The sequence below is a fragment of the Pristis pectinata genome, chromosome 28 (assembly GCF_009764475.1).
Source record: "Pristis pectinata isolate sPriPec2 chromosome 28, sPriPec2.1.pri, whole genome shotgun sequence".
NCBI classification, from domain to species: domain Eukaryota; kingdom Metazoa; phylum Chordata; class Chondrichthyes; order Rhinopristiformes; family Pristidae; genus Pristis; species Pristis pectinata.
The window spans coordinates 16247481-16268846 of NC_067432.1; the positions used below are offsets into that span (position 1 = coordinate 16247481).

The following is a 21366-nucleotide window of genomic DNA, read 5'->3' on the forward strand; positions in this document are numbered from 1 at the left end:
AGCTGTGGGAAATGCAATTGAACTGTCTAACAAGGACAAATTCAATGGTCACTTGCACAAGTATGGCCTAATAAAGGAAAGTCAACATTGATTTATTAAAGACAAATCATGGTTAATTAACTAGATTGATTTTTTGATAAGGTCATTGGGAAGGTTAATGAAATGCAACATAATAAGGTTATAAACAAAACTGAATCTAAAGGAATATAAGTGGTAATATGGATGAGACAGGATATGCAATGGCTTATGACAGGAATGGAGAGTAGTAGTGAAGAATTGTTTATTAGATTGAAGGCATGTGCAATCTTCTGTTCCCTGGGGTTCAATGCTAGGAACACTGTTGATTTAAAAAAAAATTACCTATCTGATCTTACATGTGCAGATCTCAATTTTAAAATGTGCAGATGGCACAGAACTTGGAACAGTGAGGAGGTTAGTGATAGACTACAAAAGGTGAATAGTCACAGTATTTTTCCCCAGGGTAGGGGAGCCTGAAAAAGAGGGCATAGGTTTAAGATGTGAGGGGAAAGACTTAAAGGGAACCTGAGGGGCAACTTTTCCACACAGAGGGTGGTGGGTATATGGAATGAGTGGAAGTGGTAGAGGCGAGTACAGTTAGAACAATGAAAAGACATTTAAACAGTTACATGGATAGGGCATGTTTAGAGGGATATGAGCCAAATGCAGGCAAATTGGACAGGTTCAGCTAGGCAACTTGGCCAGCACAGACGAGTTGGGCCGAAGGGACTGTTTCCGTGCTGTATAGGTCTATGACTGCGTGAAAAGAACAAAGACAGGCCAAAGTAATCGACAGATAAATGCAGATGAAATTTAATGTAGTAATGCACAAAGTGAGCTAATAAAGCAGGTATGTGCAAATCTTTGAATATAGCAGAAAGCTTTTGAAAACAGTTAAAGTAATGCATGGTATACAGGACTTTACTAGTAGAGGCAAGTGCATAAAAGCAAGGAAATTGTGTTGAACCTTTAAAACACAGGTCCAGCTGTAGTTGGAGCATTGTATCCAATTCTGGGCATTGCAAATCAGACAGAATGTGACGTACTTAGAGTCCAAATTTACTAGAGTGGTTCCAGGAACATAGGACATGAGTTATGATGATTGACTGGACAAGCTGAGATTTTTAACTCCAGAAGAGAGAAGATTAAAATTTCATTTCATTGTTCAAAATCAAGAAAGGTTTGGATGAAAGTAGAGGGAACCCAATCCAATTCCTTAAAAGGTTCAAGGACCATAGATTTAAGTTGAATGGCAAAAGAACAAAGGGCAATATGAGGACTTTTTTAAAAAAACAATATGGAATTATTTGCCCAAAAGATTTGTGGAAGCAGTCTAAATTATGGATTTCAAAAGGGATTTTTCTTTTAAATTCATTTTTCAGGATGTGGCCATTGTTGGCAAGGCCAGCATTCATTGGCAATCACTAATTTCCCTTGAGAAGTGGGTGATAAGACACTTTCTTGAACTGCTACAGTCTTCCTGGTATGACTATTCCCACATTGCCATTGGATAGGGAGTTCCAGGGACAACGAAGGACTGACAATATATTTCCCAGTGAGGATGGTATGTGGCTCGTAGGGGACACTGCAAGTGTCGGTATTCCCGTGTGCTTGCTGTCCATTTTGGTGGTGGAGATTGTGGCATTGAGAGGCGGTAATCTCTACAAGTAATTACAATGAATTTTACAAATGTCACACACTGTAGCCATAGTTTGGTGCTAGACAGAATAAATGTTTAGAATTGTAGATGGAATACCAGTCAAGTGGGCTACTTTATCCTAGATGGTATAGAGGTTCTTAAGTGTGGTTAAATCAGTCAAGCAAATGAAAGCTATTTGATCATGTTCTTGATAAATGCTGGAAAGGTGCTGGATGTCAGGAGGTTACTTGCCTTCCAAATCAAAACCACATTTTGCCGGAAGTACTAAGTGCTTGGTCCTTTTTGGCTTCCTCCAGAAATCCCCTATCACAGAAGCCATTCTTCAGCCAGTTTGTTTGCCCTGGTAAACTGAATTCAAGGGCAAGCCATTGCATTGGTTGCACAAAGGAAAATGGTTGTCTTTGTGGAGGTCAATTACCCCGGCCTCAGAAAATTGCTGAAGGACACTGAGGGCAGTATCCCAAGTCAAATCATCTTCACCTGCTTCATCAGTGAACTTCCTTCCATCAGAAGTTCAGTAGTCATCGATGATTGCACTAATGCTCAATTCCATTTGCAACACCTTAGCAAAATACAGTCCATGCAAGACTTAGAAAGTATTCAGACATGGGCAGATGAGTGGCAAATAACATTCACACCAATGACTACCTCCAAAAACAGAGAATCTAATCAGGTACCCTTGATGTTTAATGACATTACCATCAGCAGACCTTCCAGTGCCCTAATATCAATATCTTATGAGTCATCATTGACTCAAATAAACACTGCAACTCCCACACAAGGTCAGAGGCTGGGTATTCAGCAGGGAGTGACTTATCTCCCAGCACCCAAAGACCTTTCACCATGTAATGTCATGAAACAGGAGTGTGATGGAATATTCTCCACCTGTCTGGATGAGTATAGCTCCAGCAACACCAGTGAACTTCAGCACCATTCAAGACAACACAGCCTGCTTGATTGCTACCCCATCCACATGCATTCCCTTCACCACTGGCACATAATGGTTGCAGTGTGTATGGTTCATTAAAAACATTGCAGTTATTTGACTAGGTTATTTCAATAGCACCTTCTAAGCCCTCTACCATCAAGAAGAACAAGGACTTCAGAGACATGGGAATACCACCACCTGCATATTCTCCAACAAGTTGCTTCCCATTCTGATTTGGAAATATATTGCCATTCCTTCATTGTCACTCCTTCTCCAATAACACACACCCCAGAGGCATGGCAATAGTTCAAGATGGCTACCATCTTCTAAAGGACAATTAGGGATGGGCAATACAGCTGGCCTTGCCAGTGATGCCCAGATCTCAAAAAATGAAATTGTTCAAAGCTGGGATACTCGGTGTCTGACCACTTTGTTTATGTGTTTGATTCTAATGAATTTCTGTTCAGTGGTGACCCCCAAGATGATGATGGTGGACTCAACAATGATAATGTCATTGGATATCAAAGATAGATGATCAGATTCTTTCTTGTTGGAAGCATCAATATTATATGCTATTTCTCAGTTTATGGCTGGATATTGCACCATTGTCTGCAACTTGAGCAGCACAAATATGCCATTTATCAGCCTATGCCTGAGTGTTGTCTAGGCCTGCAAGCCTGGGCTGCATCATTTTCTGAGGAGCTGTAAAATAGGATTGAAGTTATGTAACCATTGGTGAATATCTCAACTTCTGATTTTATGATGGAAGGAAGGTCATTGATGAAGCAGCTGCAGCTGGTTGTGCCTAGGACACTGCCTTGGAGAACACCTACAGAGATGACCTGGGATGATTGACCTGCAATGTAGCTTTTGGGCTGTTCTCCCCTTGATGCCCATTGCTTTTAATTTTACCAGGGCCCCATGTTGCCATATTCTGATAAATAATGCTATGTTGTCAAGGGGCATTAATCTCACTACTAGAATTTATCTCTTGCGTCTAAGGCTGTGCTAAGCTCTGGAGCCAAGTGGTCCTGGAGAAACCCATATTGGATACCCAAATGGATTAGATGCTCCCCAGCTCCAGAATAGAAAACTGACTGAAAGAAATACAGGCACTGCTTCTTTTGATTACATCATCCTTTGTACATAATACAATGGAATTCTCAATCCAAACTTGACATATAGAATTTGTTTGTCTTTCTGTGTCAAGCTTGCATTGAAAATCATCATGAAATATGGAAATGATTTTCCTGTTACTGTTACTGACAAATTAGAGTCAAAATCGTCCCATTGAATATAATACTATCCAAAGTGTGCATGAACTTTAGAGAAATTGAGATTTTTGGTGGATTAAATCAATGAAAAAGCTCAATGAGTGAAGGAGCTACCTACATTGCCACTATCTTAGATCCACATTAAACCATGTACTAGTATAGTCCAAATCATCATAAAGGAACATTAAAAATTTTACACTTCAGCTTAAATTCTTGTTCTTTGGGTTTTAACTCAACCCTTGACTAATATTATATTCTGCATCAAAATAGAATTGGGAATATATGTATTGTCCTAACCTGAAATTGGAAGTTTTGCACCAATAATAGATTGAGCCATCCAGGCGGTTTTCCCAGCGACCATTAACTCAATAGGATTAAAGCAGTATGATAGTGTCAGAACACTTGGACTTCTAATTAAAAAATAAAGTCAATTTGCTTTCTGCCATTCTGGACAATGTTTGATATAATAATAATGCAGTTATGGATTAATCATAACAAACAATCAACCTCTAGCCATTGGTCTGTAAGATATAGGCAGGAGGAAGTCCTATTTTTTTTGACAGCTTTGGAGAACCACTGGTCTAAAGTTATTATTTTTTTCTCAATAGTGCTGCACTATGACATACAATAATCCCAAACTACTCGGGTACCGATTCCGAAATTTTACTTCCTAAAATGCATCGTTTTAATTTTGTTTGAATGAGTGGTCAGAGTATTAAAACAGGTTTGTGCCTTTACTGCCTTTTGATGCCAACTGGAACTGCAAGAAAGAACTGGCACAAAAATTGCACTGTAGATAAAATACATTTTTCTTTGGAAAACTTTTAGAACATTTCACTACCTGCTATATCAAAGTTTGAAAATTTATTGTTCCCTTTCTGCACCACTTAACCAGAATGTCATGCCAGGATCCTTAATGACATAATTACCACTGCAATGGAAATCTGTCACAACAATATCATAAATTTGTGTGATTTTTGCTTGGGAGATTCATGACCTATTGTGGCCTGTTACTTTCCCATCAGTCTAAAGCTTATACCAAATGTAGGTCAACAAACATGTACCTATTAGTCAAATTCCTGTCTGATTTCATATTGCACTTAAACTAGAACTACATCAGAATATTTTCTCAAGCATGTGGAGGAGTGTGCCTCTTGCCCCTGGTTACAGTGTCTGTTATCAGTGTATGCCAACATTATTTGGCTGTTATTTTTTTCATTAAAAAACAAGAAAAATTAAACAACTTGGTTAAGTGGTAAATAAGACCTTTCCTGAAGAAAACAATGATAGTTTTCTAATTCAACAGGAATTCCAACTTGCCTAAAACTGACCTATTAGACGAGTTAGACGTTTTGGGAGTGTCATAGAAGTGAAAGTGAGAAACTTTACTCCTAAAAGGAACTGATTAAATGTTAAGTTCATCCAGTAACTTGTATGATATGAAGAATATCTGGGGCTAGAAATGCAATTGTGGGATTCAGCCTGTATGCTCAGCTCAAGCTCAGTCCAGGGAATATGGGTAAGTATCTTGTATTTCATGTTTCTGTGTGATATAGAAGGAGGCCATTTGACCTATTGATTCTATGCTGACTCTTGGAGCATTCTCAGTAGGCCCAATGCCACACTTTATTTCCCTGCAACCCATTCACACATAGGCACTTGAACTTCCTCTGGTTCTTGCCTCCTGCTAAACCCTTGGTAACTTATAGCAGTCATTTAACCTACAAACCAGCACATCTTTGGGAGGTAACAGGAAACTAGAGCACCCCACAATCACAGGAGTTATGTGCAAATGTCACAAACAATACCCAGGGTCAGGATTGAACCTGGGTACCTTGATCTGTGTAACAGCAGTACTAACTGCTGTACCACTATGCTGTCCTGTTGCTATTCTGCAGCTCCCTACTTTTTTGGCAATACATACCAATGAAATCTAAATTAGTTTCGAGCTTGAGGATGGTAAGAATGAATGATTTGGTTGATAATTTGCAGTTGTTTCCTCGCATCTACAGTCCTTTTCAGTGATAGAGAATGTGTACTTGGGAAATGCTGCTGGAGAGACATGGGTGAGTGACTGCAATGCATTTAATCCTTGATACACACTGCAGCCACAGTACACCAATGATGGAAGTGGTGGATGGGGTACCAATCAAGTATGTTGCTTTAAGCAGCGACATAGATTATTCCACTAACAGGCCTTGCAGATGATGAAAAGGCTTTAGGGAGTTGGGAACTGAATTTTCCACTTCAACTTAAGGCCTGTTCTTTTAAACATAGTATTCATTTGGCTGGTCCAATTAATGTTTCTGGTATAAAGTGAATCTTAGGACGTTGATGGTTGGTAGTTCCATTAGAATGTTTCTTGCTGGCAGTGATCATTGCCCAGCACTTTTGTGGCATCGATATTACTTATCAATCATCGGCCATTTATTTATTTTTGTAATATATAGCAATTTTATGTCTTTAAACTGTATTGCTGCTGCAAAACAAAATTAAGTCAGCGATGATAATTCTGTCTGAATGTTGCTTGCATCTTGTTGCAATCTTCATTTTCTGAGGAGTTAAAACTTGAAAAGATCAATGTGGTCACCAGCAAACATTCCCACTTCTGACCAAATAATGCAAAATCTATGCCAATAGTGCTGACTTAGTTTTAATTATCTGTATTTTTTAAATTTCCTTTTTCTTGCATTTTGATATGTTAGCCAATCCTCTTTTACCTTAAATGTTTATTAGTTTTTAAATATGCCAAGTGTTGGCACATCAAAGACCTTAAGAAGAAAACACTAAATAATAAATGATTAAAGTTTGCAGTAGCAGAGGAATTTTGGAGCCTAAAGGCATAATGGCCCCCTTGTGTGAGTAAACCTCATTAATTTCTCCTTTTTGTATGGTAAATTTAGTTATTGACAAAAACATAAGAATTGCACATTAGAAAATGGTTCACTCAATAAAAATTACTATACCTGACAATCAGCTGCTGTTGCAATTGCTCTAAAATTTCCTAAACTCCTGAATAAATCTTTTTAGCCTATTGTAAAGTTGCATGCCAGGGAAGCAGCTATAAAAGCATGTCTCTTGTGATGGAATTAAAACTCTTAATGTGATAATTTCAACATAGGATTCCAATGTGGCATCATGGACACACAGCATGAATTTTCTTGTTTGAAGTAATTTTGCATTTATAATTCGGTACTATTCTATATTTTAAGTCATTAGAAGTGTAAAATTATGCCTACCTTTAAAAGTAGCAAAGTGTTTTAACGTAGACTAGATCTGCAGCTTGAACACTAAAGACACACTTAGGCCAAAAATATGGAAGCTACATTTTTAAATAGAATAAGAGAAGTTTAAGGACACAGAAGAGGGCCACTCAGCCGTCATCAACATCTGTGCTGGTCAGAAAAGAGTTACAGAGTAATCCTACCTTCCAGCAATAGTCTATAGCCCTGCAGGTCACAGCTTTTCATGTATACATCCAAGTACTCTTTAAATCTGTTGACGGTTTCTGTCTCTACCACCCTCTAGATGAAAATATTTTTCCTTGTCTTGCTTTTAATCCTTCTATCAATTATTTAAGACAATACCCCTTGGGTTTTGACCCTTTTGCTGAGGGAAGTAGGTCTGCCCTATGTCTAGCCTCCTCATAAATTCATATCACCACAATTTAGATTTGCCTCAAGCTCCTCTGTTGCAACCTTTCCATTCTTTTCCTCGAATATAGTGACAAGAACGATAAACTGTATTCAGGCTGTGGTCTAACTAGTATTGTACCCAGTTCTAGCATAATCTCCTTGGTCTTCTTTTCTTAGCTTCTTACATCTCCCACCCACCTCCCTCACCCTCCTACCTTCCCCCTCTCACCTGGACTCACCTATCACCTGTCTACATGTACTCCTCCCCCAACCTTCTGGCTTCTGCCCTCTTCCTTTCCAGTCCTGATGAAGGGTTTGGACCCAAAGCATTGACTGTTTTTAATCATCAGCTACCCTTAAGGCATGTGCTCCAATGTCCCTCTGTTCTTCCACACCTCTGAGTGTTCTCCCATTTACTGTGCATTCCCTCTGTCCTATTGAACCTCCCCAAATGCCCTACCTCAACTTAGAACATAAAACAGTAGAGCACAGGAACATGCCTTTTGGCCTACAATGTTGTGCCAAAATAATTAAACTAGTAGTCTAGACTAAAGAAGTCTAAATTAACCTTCTCCAAATTGCATTCCATTTACCACTTTTCTGCCAATTTGACTTCCCTGTCAAAACTACTGACAAATTTTGTATCACCTGCGAACTTAAATCTAAATCACATCATATTACAAAAAGCAAGATTTGAGTACTGAGTTGTATGGAAACTTATTGACACTGAAGAGCTTTTTAAAATATGATCTGGGTTTTTTTTTGATCAATATGTGCAATGTTCATTCATCAGCTTTGGTCCAGCAACCTTCTCATCTGGACTCAAACACGGAGTCCAGATGAAGGGTCTCGACCTGAAATGGCGACTGTCCGTTTCCCTCCATGGGTGCTGCCTGACCCTCTGAGTTCCTCCAGTGCTTTGTGTGTTGCTCCGGATTCCAGCAACTGCAGTTTCTTGTGTTTCTGGGGTGCTCTGTTCTTATGGCAACATAACGTAATATTCTTCACCCATCTCTTGACTCGAATTACACATTAGATCTTCAGTCATTTTTGTTTTGCAAAGTACTTCCTAGACTAACATAACCACAAGACAACTGGATAAGGTAATTGGTTAATAGATTTGAATCTTTCAAGAATGAACAGGGCTGTGTTCTATATGTTATTGCTATTATTTTGTCCATTCTTGAATGCACTTTTTGTTTTTGCTATTGCCGGAAATTCACTGTCACATTTACTCTTCTATCTCCTTCAAGCTGTTTAGAGATCTAAATGCATTTCCAGAAATGTGAACAGCCCTTTGTTGTTCTAAGTTTAACACATGTAAGTTTATTTGATAACCCTTGTAATCCTGCAATCCTTCTCACCGATGTAACTGTCTTGTTGGCCATTTAATACCAACGCACCTGTTGCCCTTCCACCTTTGTTAGATCCCTGTTTCTATCTCAAATGAGAAACCTGTAACCAGGAACATTAAACCGACACTCCTCCCCCTCTTTTAGCCATGTTTCAGTATTAGCTAAAATATCATATTTCCATCTGTGCCTTTGGCTTACCTGCCTTATTCAACATTTTATGTATATACAATTAAATAAAGCCAGATCTTTCGATTATCTATTTTTCAACCTTTGCCTTCCAAACTTTCATATGACTGAATTTAACTGAAATGTTTAAAAACTCCTTGATATAATAAATAGCTCATCCACAGGTGAATTAGAATTTAAAGATTTGCTTTTTACATGGATTATGTTAGGGTTATGTTAACCCTAGATAGTGTGCTTGATTTCTTAAAAAATGTTATTTCGTGTAATTATTTTTCTTAGCTTCCTGGAGTACTATGAAAAATCACCTGTTCACTATTCATACTATTTACTTATCAAAAATGAAGTCAAGCATGACATCTGTGGGAGGCTCTTTGTTAGCTGAAAAAAATCTCTCTGTAAGAGCACTATAACATTTTGGGTAAGAATAAAGCCTTGTGTCTAGGCAGCTAAAATGCCTGTCATTAGCTTGTCTATTTGCTAGGCTTTTCATCTAAGTAAACTATTTAGATCCTTCTAATGGTAACCTGTCTAAACTCACCAGGGAGATAGATATTTGTGTGACTATTTTGGCACAGAACTTAAGACTGTTGCTTTGATGATATATTTCAATGATGAACTGAGTCCTTTAACTTCAAATAACTGAACAAAGGTTGATTCAAACAGGAATATTATATAATGTTCTTAAATTATCAATATCTCTTTATATTCCTAATTAAAAACTAAGCCAAGTGTAGAATCTGACATTTAATAATGTATTCTTACCAATGTAAATGGTTAGTATAGCCCTTTGATTTAAAACTGGATGCATTCCAAGGTCAGGTATCAGGCTTGCTTTAAAGAAGATTACACTTATTGGTATTCAGAGACCTAGGCTACATGACTTGATACATAGTGGAAAAGGATTAAGACATAAACATGAAGAATATTCAATTTTAATTAGATTTCATGAATATTATATAATATCCTTAAATTATCAATATCTCCTACAGCTACCTCAACTACTCACTCACCAGCCTCCTGCTCCAAGCATATCATCCTTCTCTATCTCCGCCAGCTCCAATGTCATCCTTCCACCAGTCACATCCTCCCCCTCCCATCCTTTCTGCTTTCTGCAGGGGACCACTCTTTGCGTGACTCCCTGGTCCATTCATTCTTTCCCATCCATCCCGACCGCTTGTCCTTTCGCCTCCTCCCTCACAGTCATCCAGGGACCTGAACAGTCCTTCCAAGTGAGGCAGAGATTCACTGGTGCCTCTTCCAACCTGGTCTGCTGCATTCGGTGCTCACAATGTGGCATCCTCTACACTGGAGGAACTAAGTGTGGCCTAACTGACCATTTGGTGGAACACCTTCACTGTGTCGGCCACGGCCATCTCAAGCTTGGATTACAACCCAATGGCATGAACATTGAATTTTCCATTTTCAAGTAACCCACATCCCCCCCCCCCCCCACACTCACCTTGTCCACCTTAGTTTCTTCTCCCTTTGTCCACCTTTACCATCTCCTCTCTTTCCCCACCTGGTTCCCTCTGCCAATTATCACCACCACCCACACATTCCCCCCCCTCCCCAACCACCTTTCACCTATCAGCCTCAGTCCCACGCCTCCCTCATACTGCTGTATACTGGTAATCTTTCTTCTTCCCTCTCAGTCCTGCTGCAGGGTCTTGACTCGTAATGTTGACTTCCACCTTTTGCCTCCACAGAAGCTGCTTGACCCGCTGAGTTCTTCCCGTGTTCTGTTTTTTGTTGTAAAAAATAAAGTAGCTGCCTAGAAATTGGATCATATGAATTATAGTGCTCTGCAATTGAATTATGATATTTGTGGGAGTAAATATTGAAAAAATGGTCATTCTCCAAGAAATGCACTGTTTGGAAAAATGAACTTAGCATTTCTTGTCACAGTCTCCACGAGTGCATGGAGTGACATCATCTGTTGTACAGTATTTGGAGTGTTAGCTAGGTCATATTCTTCTGCTTTGCTGGCCATTGCAGTGACTCACAGATGTCTTTCTTTTATGGTGCTCCATTCACCGTTGTTGTTTCATTTAAAGGGTTTCTCAGCCATTTGCTACTTCTGCAGTCTGGTGGCTGGTTGAACATTAAAGTGACTTTACCCTGTTAATTCTCTACTTATTACACCTTCGTGAAGGTGTGTCCTGTGGTGCTTGCACAGGCCTTGCTGCGTGAGCTGGAGCTACAGGACAGACATTGCAGGACATTTAACAGCAAGATACGCAGAATTAATCTTCCTTACTTGGTTAGTATTCAGGCATTTGTGTGGATTGTAGTCCGTTTCTTGCAATTTTCAGTAAGAGCATTTCTCTGTCAGGATCTTAATTAAATAACTTGAATGAACTGCTGAGAAATTCTCATGCATGTAGCTAATGAAGAAGCTATCTCCGTGGTGCCTTAATTAACTTGGTACCATCAGTACTGAGTTGCTGTTTAAGACACAGAATCCTTTTCCAGTTGAGGCAATGACTGATGGGTCATGTTGTACAGGTGCAGATGAATGCTCTCTCCTTTGGTGGCAGCCGTTAGCCGCAATGACAGGCTCTGTGCAACCTGCTGCAGCTCTGGCTATAGGAAATGGATTGATTGTAGTTGAGGCCTATTAGAAACAGACATGTAATTATTTAAGTTTTGTGGTTTACTAACTAATATGTATAACACCAACATGTTACCCAGCTGGGGAGATTGGCCTACCCTTTTGAGTTTCAGGATTCACTGAGTACTGGGCATAATTTAGACATACATGGTGCACTCAGGCAATATTGTCATGTCACTTCATTTAGTCATTCACAGGATACGAGTTTCATAGCAGAAGCATCTTTTATTGCCCGTCATTAATTGTGCTTTGTGGTGGACAATGAATGCTTCAGACTGCATGGTGAGGTTACTCTACACCGATGTTAGCAAGGGAATTCCAGGATTTTGACTCAAAAATGGTGGAAAAAATGGCTGTATTTTCCCCAAGTCAGGATGGTGGAGGAGAGAAACTTAAAGGTGATGGCATTCTCGTGTACCTACTGCTCTTATCCTTCTGGAGGTTATGAGTTTGGGAGATGTTGTTGAAGAAGTTATGGTGAGTTGTTATTACTAGCTGTAACTTTCTTGCACTGGTAATAAAGGGAGTAAATCTTTAAGGTGTAGTTAGGATGCCAATAAAGTGAGCTGCTTTGACTTGGAAAGCATTGATCTTTGAAGCTACACTTCCAGCCAAGCGTCTTATCCTGACTTGTGCTTTGTGGATGGTGAAAAGACTTGAGGAGCCACATGGTGAGTCATTAGTTGCAGAACACCCAGCCTCTAGTTTTCTCTTGTAGGCACAATATTCATGTGGCTCAGTTAAGTTTTTGGTCAATGATGACACCAAGATGTCGATAGTGACTGATTTAACACTCCCTCCCCACGATGTTAAGTGGGTAGATGGTGATTTCTAAACATCCAAGCTACCAGCTTGAAATAGTTGAAAAGCACCTTGACTATGCTGACCATGGTCCTAACACCCAAATTCTTTCCCAAACAATGTTTTTCTTAAAATGCATATAAACGGGAAACACTGGCACAGCAGGAAGTACTGCTGCTCACAGCTCCAGTGACCATGCTCAAGACTGACGTCTGGTGCTGTCTGGAGTTTGCATGTTCTTCTTCTGACTGTGTAGGTTTCCTCTGAGTACTCTGGTTTCCTCCTGCATCCCAAAGATCTACTGTTTGGTAAGTTAGTTGGTTACTTTAAATTACTTCTAGTGTAGTTGCATAGCGGAAGAATCGGGGTAGAGTTGATGGGCACGGGAGAGGAGATGGGATTGATTTCATGTCATCACTTTAAACACCAAGAAATAATACTATTAAAAGAAAACTGCATCTGGAGAAGAATTGCCAAATACTTAAATCTTTTAATGAAAATAGTTGTGTTAGATCATGTTTTTGTTTTAAATTCAGTGAGTGTAAGAGAAATAAATGAGTGATATTAAAACTTCACTGTGGATATACAGTGGACATTAAAGAAGTATAAGTTAACTTCGAGAACAACTGAATTTTTAATCCTCTGCTCTGTAGAGACTACAAATGCAGGCATAAAAATATATTGTGTCAAAATAAATATATAATTTACATTTTGCACTATTTATTTTTATGTCTTCTGCTGCAAAACAATAAATTTCAGGACATATACAGTAAATCAATGACAATAAACCTGATTCTGTGTCTGACTCCTTTCTTCCCTTTCTATTTGTAGAGGTGGATAAGATTCTACATTTTGTTAGTCCTGAAAGAGCAGAATGATTTTTCCTTTTAAATTTTGTGAAATATTACCCAAGTGATCTTAGGAATATAAATATGCATCTCCCTGTCATTACCAAATATTGTCCACAATGACCTTTCTCATTTTAAAGTTAGCACTGCTGTCAATTGTGGTTTTGTGGTTATTCTACTATTAATTATGGCAGCTGAAGTAAATTATTGTTGCACATAGGCAGCATAATAAATTACCAACTTAGAGGTCCTTTAAAGTTGTATATCAAACAAAGTCCCTCTATCAAAATAATTCCCCACTGAGCAGTAAAGCATAGCTTTCTGATGATCAATTCTTAATTTCATCCAACTCAACTAGTACAGCTGATAAGTGCCACTTTTACAGAAGGGATATGGGTTTAAAAAAAGATTGCATTTATATAGAACCTTTCACAAAGCACATTGTAGCCTCTGAAGTACTCTAAAGTATAATCACTGTTGTGATGCATGAAATGCAGCTGTCTGCCAGACACATCTATGTGGTAATCAATGATGTTGGACGGGAGGCAAAAAGTATGAAGGACAAACTCTTTGAAATGGTGCTATGGGGTCTTTGATATCTCTCCAATGTGGAGCTTCAGTTTCACAGCTCATGCAAAAGGCATCTAGTGTATGTTACGGACTCAGTGAAAGTCCCTTTAAGATAGAGAGTGTGTGTGTGTATGTGTGTGTGGGGCGTGCTTACGTCAATAGAAGATAAAGGACGTAATGACGTGGAAGAAGAGAGAGAGAAGGGAGAGAGACACCAGCCTGCTAGTGTTCTCTATCGATGGATGAGAAACAATAACTGTGTCTGCCACTGAAATCCATGTATGGAAGTTGGAAGTAATCCGGTGGAGTTCACTTTGTTGCTGACCTGTAGAAGGAAACAGGTATTTGTGTGTGGACGACCACGATTCGGATGCTTTTCAGGGTGAGGAAGTCACTACCGAGTAAACACTGGAGTGTCGTTTGGGTTCCATCGTGGAACATTTGGATTTCGTATGTACTCTCTCTCTGTTTTTCTACGTCTACGTCTTATCTTCAGACAACGGTGGTTGTTGAAGAAGCCCTTGCTCATGTTTCACCTTATGACTTGCGGAACTGAACTTTAAGAACCATTCCGGAACTTGGAGTTTGGGACTTTGTCACACACACACACGAAGAGTTTAGTTTTGGGGTTAACGTTCAAGGTTTAACATTTTTGAATTCTAACATACTAACATTTTTACTTTTATTTTTCATATTATCATAAGTAGTGATTAATAAAATAGTTTTTAACACTGAATCAGGCTCAGTGTGTTTCTTTTGTTGCTGGTTCGTGACAAAATTGGGGGCTCATCCGGGATAGTTCCCAAGATTGACGAGATTCGTCCGGGATCCAATCCAAAGATTAACGAGTGTCGTCTGGGATCGTTCCCCAGATTGACGAGATTTGTTCGGGATTCAATCCAAAGATTGTTGAGGGAGGTCTGATAAATTCTTTTTAATTGGCTTGTGTGTGTGGAAACCAACAGCAATGGATATTAAGGCATTTTTGGAGTCACCAACCCAAAAGGGATTGGAGGTGGCGAAAAAGGATGATCTGATAAAGATTGCTACAAGGCTAAACCTTACAGAAGTAAAGCAGTCTATGAGAAAGGCAGATATTCAGAGACTGATAGCTGGCCATTATGTGGAAAAGAAGGTGTTTGAGGAGGAAGTGTTAAAACAGTTTCCTGGCAGTGAAATAGCAATTTCTGAGGCACAGGTGCAGATAGCAAAGATGGAGTTAGAACAAACACAACTGAAGTTCGAGTTGGGACAAAAGAAATTAGAGGCTGAACGAGAGCAAACCCAGTTAAAGATAGAGGCTGAACGAGAGCTAACTCGGATGAAGATAGAGGCTGATCTAGCAATGAAGCAGATGGAATTGAAGAGGATGGAGCTGGATAGTGAGGAGAAGGAGAAACAGAGGCAGCATGAGTTACAAATGAAGCGAAAGAGTTTGGAATCTGATTCTGATGATGGGTTTTCAGCCAGCAGGGAGGTTCGATTAGTCCCTCCTTTTGAGGAAGATCAGGTTGATCAGTATTTCCAACATTTTGAAAAGGTTGCTGTGAGTTCAAACTGGCCAAAGAAAGGATGGGCTCTTATGGTACAGAGTGTGATTAAAGGGAAAGCTCAAAAAGCTTATTCTGCTTTGTCTGCTGAGGATGCAGCTGATTATATCAAGGTAAAACAAGCTATATTGAAGGCCCATGAATTGGTACCTGAAGCTTATAGACAAAAATTTAGAGACTTGAGGAAATCTGCAGATCAGACTTATATGGAATTTGCCAACGGAAAGAGAATATGTTTTGAACGATGGTACATGGCTAAAAATGTAGACGGGGATTTTGATAAATTGAAAGAATTGATACTAGTGGAAGACTTTAAAAGATGTGTTCCAGCTGAATTAACAACATATTTAAATGAAAAGGCAGTGGAAACTTTACAAGAAACTGCTAGGTTGGCAGATGATTATGCTTTAACCCATAAATCCAAATGGGGACAACCTAAAACCTTTCAAAAGAGTTACAAGGACAATCCAGGTAAACTGGAGATTAAACTGGGAGGTAATCAAAAAGGGAAGGATGAAAAGAAGCCAGGGCTGGAGAAACCTGTTGAGCGTACTTGTTATTACTGTAAGAAACCTGGCCATGTGATATCTAATTGTGCCCTTTTGAAGAAAAGGAAGGAAGCTGTGCCCAATGCTTGCTTTCAGGCAATTAAAAATCAAAAAGGTTTAGGAGATGCTGTTAAAGATCAGTCCTTGCAAGAGGTAAAAGCGGAAAAGTTGGAGAAGGTGAGAAAGGAATTCCGTTCTTATGTATCAGAGGGTTTTGTTTCACTGAATGATGAGTCACCCCAGGTGCCAGTGAAAATTCTTAGAGTTACTGGGGCTTGCCAATCTCTCTTGCTGGACAGTGTTTTAAATTTTGGTGAAGAAAGTGACACTGGTGAGGTAAATCTAGTGCAAGGCATTACTGATGACACCATGTCTGTCCCTTTACACAGGGTGATTTTAAAGTCAAAGTTCGTAGAAGGACCAGTCGAGATAGGGATAAGACCTAGGTTACCAGTGGAAGGAGTTTCTTTGTTATTGGGAAATGACCTTGCGGATGGAGAAATTGTTCCTGTGGTACGGTTAACGACCAAACCAAGGATTGATGAGTCTGAGAATGATCCAGATGTTTACCCATCATGTGCGGTGACTCGAGCTAGAGCTAAAGAATTAGCCAAGACAGACAGTCCGGTGCAGTCTGATGTGGTTCCTTGTGACAGTCCTAAACAGGAAGAAAATTATGATGCCTTATCTGAGACTTTTCTGTCTTCACTGGAGGATCAACATCCTTATAGTGAGCCTGAATTTAAAGATTTGTCTTTGTCGAGGAAGGATTTTATGGTGGAATAGACAAAGGACCCTGAGTTGACAGAATTGAAAGAAAAAGCACACTCATGTGAGGAGATTGAAAAAGTGCCAATTGGATATTATGTCAAAAATAGAGTGTTAATGAGGAAATGGAGACCTCCTCATGTTCCTGTTAATGAGGAATGGGAAGTTATTCACCAGGTTGTTGTTCCAAAAGTTTATAGGGATGAGATTTTAAACCTGGCCCACAGTATGCCTTTGGGTGGTCATTTTGGGGTGAATAAAACTGTAGGGAAGATCTTGAAACAATTCTATTGGCCTGGTTTGAGAAAAGATGTGGTGATGTTTTGTCGAACCTGTCACACATGTCAGATGGTAGGCAAACCAAATCAAAAACCCCCTGTGGCTCCGTTGAAACCAATTCCTGCTTTTGGGGAGCCCTTTTCGAAGGTGATTGTGGACTGTGTTGGCCCCTTACCAAAGTCTAAGACTGGAAATCAGTATTTGTTAACCATCATGTGTGCCACTTCTAGATTTCCAGAGGCAATACCCCTTGGAAATATTAAGGCCAAGACGGTGTCAAAGGCTCTTTTAAAATTTTTTACCTTGTTTGGTTTGCCAAAAGAAATCCAATCTGATCAAGGTAGTAATTTTATGTCAAATTTTTTTCAACAAATAGTCTATGAGCTGGGAGCAAAGCAAATTGTATCATCTGCATATCACCCAGAATCTCAAGGAGCTCTGGAGAGATTTCATTCTACTCTCAAAAATATGCTGAAGACGTATTGCTTTGAAAACACAAAGGATTGGGACGAAGGTATTCATTTACTTTTGTTTGCCGTTAGAGAATCAATCCAGGAGTCAATAGGATTTAGTCCGTTTGAGCTTGTATTTGGACATAGGGTGAGAGGACCTTTGGAGTTGTTGAGAGAGCAATGGGTTAATGAGGAAGTGCACTTGAGTCTGTTGGACTATGTCCAAAAATTTAAAACTCGGTTGGAAAGAGTCTGCCAGCTAGCGAGAGAGAATTTGAAAACCAGCCAGATAAGAATGAAGACATATTTTGATAGACGTGCTCGGCCTAGGACATTTGCAGTGGGGCAAAAAGTGTTGGTATTTTTCCCTAGCCAAAATAATCCCTTGCAATCTCGTTTTTCTGGACCCTATGTTATTGAATCTCGAGTGACTGATTTAACATATATAATCAAAACACCAGATAGACGCAAGAAAACACAACTCTGTCATGTAAACATGCTAAAACCTTATTATGAGAGGGATTCAGTTGTGGCCTTGGTGGATGATGTAAAGGTTGTTTCTAGAATGCCTGATGTTGATGTTGAGGAAGGCCAATTTAGACCAAATATTGTTCCATCGAAACTAAAAAACCAAAATATCCTGGAGAACCTTGAAACGAAGTTGGACCATTTACAAGTTTCACAAAAACAACAGATGAGAGAATTAATTTTAAAATTTAAAAATCTGTTCCCAGATGTTCCAAACAGAACATCGATAATTACCCATGATGTTGATGTTGGGGATGCAAAACCAATCAAACAACACCCCTATCGAATGAATGTGGAAAAAAGTAAACTTGTTGATCAGGAAATAAAATACATGTTGGAAAATGATATTATTAGACATTCTACTTCAAATTGGAGTTCGCCCTGTGTTATTGTACCTAAACCTGATGGAACTGTTAGATTTTGCACAGATTACAGGAAAGTGAATGCTGTAACAAAGTCAGATGCTTACCCTATTCCTAGGGTGGATGATTGCATAGACAGAGTGGGAAAGGCAAAATTTCTTACAAAGATTGACCTATTAAAAGGGTACTGGTGTGTTCCATTAACAGATAGAGGAAGGGAGATTTCAGCCTTTGTAACCCCTTCTGGATTGTATGAATACAATGTTTTGCCATTTGGAATGAAAAATGCTCCGGCAACATTTCAAAGAATGATTAATTCAGTGATTCATGGGTTAAAACATACAGATGCCTACATTGACGACTTAGTGACTGGGAATGATACTTGGGAAGATCACATCTCTGCGTTAGAAAGGTTGTTTGAAAGACTTTCCGAGGCTAACCTTACAGTTAACTTGGCTAAAAGTGAATTTGGCCATGCCACTTGTGACGTATCTTGGTTATGTTGTAGGTCAAGGCAAGCAAGCTCCTGTTCAGGCAAAAGTTCAAGCAATATTTGAGTTCCCTATTCCCACAGGTACAAGGACTGTTAGAAGATTTTTGGGAATGGTTGGATATTACTGAAAATTTTGTAAAAATTTTGCTGATATTGCTCTTCCCCTAACTAATCTTCTGAAGAAGGGAGTAAAGTTTGTTTGGACAGATTCTTGTCAAGAAGCATTTGAGAAGCTGAAAGCCATTTTATGCTACCATCCTGTGCTCAAAACACCTGACTTTGAAAAGCCATTTTCATTAGCAGTAGATGCCAGTGATGAAGCTGCAGGAGCTGTGTTGTTGCAGAAGGGTGACCTTGATGATATTGACCATCCTGTAGCTTACTTTTCAAAGAAATTTAATGAGCATCAGAAGAATTATTCCACCATAGAGAAAGAATTACTGTCGCTTGTTTTAGCCTTGCAACATTTCAGTGTATATGTTTGCACCGCTCAGAAACCATTGACTGTATATACAGATCATAACCCATTGGTGTTTCTGAGCCGAGTCAAAAACAAGAACAGAAGGCTGTTAAACTGGAGTTTAATTTTGCAAGAGTTTGATCTCATGATAACTCACATTAAAGGCAAAGATAATGTGATTGCTGATTGTCTTTCCCGATGTTAAATGGGAAACATGTACCTGTACTAATCTGATAGTCTGTAGTTGTGTAGCATGATAATTATTAACATTACTAACTGTATGCGTGGGTAAATTTTTCTTGGGGAAAATTTTTTTTTAGGTGGGAGGTGTTACGGACTCAGTGAAAGTCCCTTTAAGATAGAGTGTGTGTGGGGCGTGCTTACATCAATAGAAGATAAAGGACGTAATGACGTGGAAGAAGAAGAGAGAGAGAAGGGAGAGAGACACCAGCCTGCTAGTGTTCTCTATCGATGGATGAGAAACAATAACTGTGTCTGCCACTGAAATCATGTATGGAAGTTGGAAGTAATCCGGTGGAGTTCACTTTGTTGCTGACCTGTAGAAGGAAATAGGTATTTGTGTGTGGACGACCACGATTCGGATGCTTTTCGGGGTGAGGAAGTCACTACCGAGTAAACACTGGAGTGTCGTTTGGGTTCCATCGTGGAACATTTGGATTTCGTATGTACTCTCTCTCTGTTTTTCTACATCTACGTCTTATCTTCAGACAACGGTGGTTGTTGAAGAAGCCCTTGCTCATGTTTCACCTTATGACTTGCAGAACTGAACTTTAAGAACCATTCCGGAACTTGGAGTTTGGGACTTTGTCACACACACACACACGAAGAGTTTAGTTTTGGGGTTAACGTTCAAGGTTTAACATTTTTGAATTCTAACATACTAACATTTTTACTTTTATTTTTCATATTATCATAAGTAGTGATTAATAAAATAGTTTTTAACACTGAATCAGGCTCAGTGTGTTTCTTTTGTTGCTGCTTCGTGACATGTAGAAATTCTAGCAAAACACACTGCATAATGGATTTTTAAAAAATACACTTCTGGATTTTCAGTCTGTGTAATGCTTTTTGTTAATATCACTTGAAAAATTGTACTGTGCATGTGACATCCACAGGACCTAAATGAAGGATGAAGGCTTGCTTTGCCACTTATTGAAATATTTGAACCTTTCTTGGAGCATTGCCTGGGAATCTGATGTGTTCCCCCCATCCCACTGTGGCTAACTAAACCTAAACAACCACCACCTGACCCAATCCTTTCTATAACCCTTGATCTTCCCCCACCCCCAATCTTTTCCCCTCTCCTCCCCATCCCATTCCATCTTGAATCTGCTCCTGAAATCAACTTTGTCTGCAGTCTTTGCATTCTGCAATAACAGGAAGTTGTGGAGGAACGTGCATTAGAATAACTCAGCCAGTGGGCATTGGCCTAACACAGTGAAGCCCTAATGCACATCTTTAGATATAACAGTTTCTAACCTTGCATTTTTTTTCACAGTACAACATCACCTCAGTACTACATTATAGTTTCAACCTATGCCTAACCCCTCATGCTTCTGAAATTACACTTGAACCCCTGACCTTCTGACTTGGTTGGGTGTGCTAGCAACACAGCTGTAGCTGATACCTGGCAAGGCAACAAGACAATCTGCTGTATCCAGGCTTCCCTCTCTATGACACACTACTGAAATACATTTCAGTCTGGAAGCAGTCTGTTATTTTGCTCAGAGAATGGTACTTGAATCTGCATGTATTGGATTATAGGTTTAAATATTGTGGTGGTGTTATTTTGGAAGAAGACATTTTCCAACATAATGTCCTAACTGCTATGAGTTCCATAATAATAACTAAATGTTCTGTCTTACTTTTGAAATTACAGTGAAAAAGCTTGAAATACGTTACAGCTTGGATACAATACTGTTGTAGAAAAAATGTTATTTTTATTTTTGTTTTTGAAGAAACGAGTGGAACCAATAGGATAATTTCTTTGGCCTGATACTGATTTTAGTTTCCTATGGC

The 21366-nt window shown here is 39.2% G+C and overlaps 1 protein-coding gene across 1 annotated transcript in view; it reads left to right on the plus strand.

Moving 5' to 3' along the window:
• Nucleotides 1-21366, plus strand: part of LOC127583894 (protein FAM227B-like) — a 166573-nt gene that overhangs the window by 132124 nt on the left and 13083 nt on the right. The gene's annotated exons all lie outside the window — the stretch shown is intronic.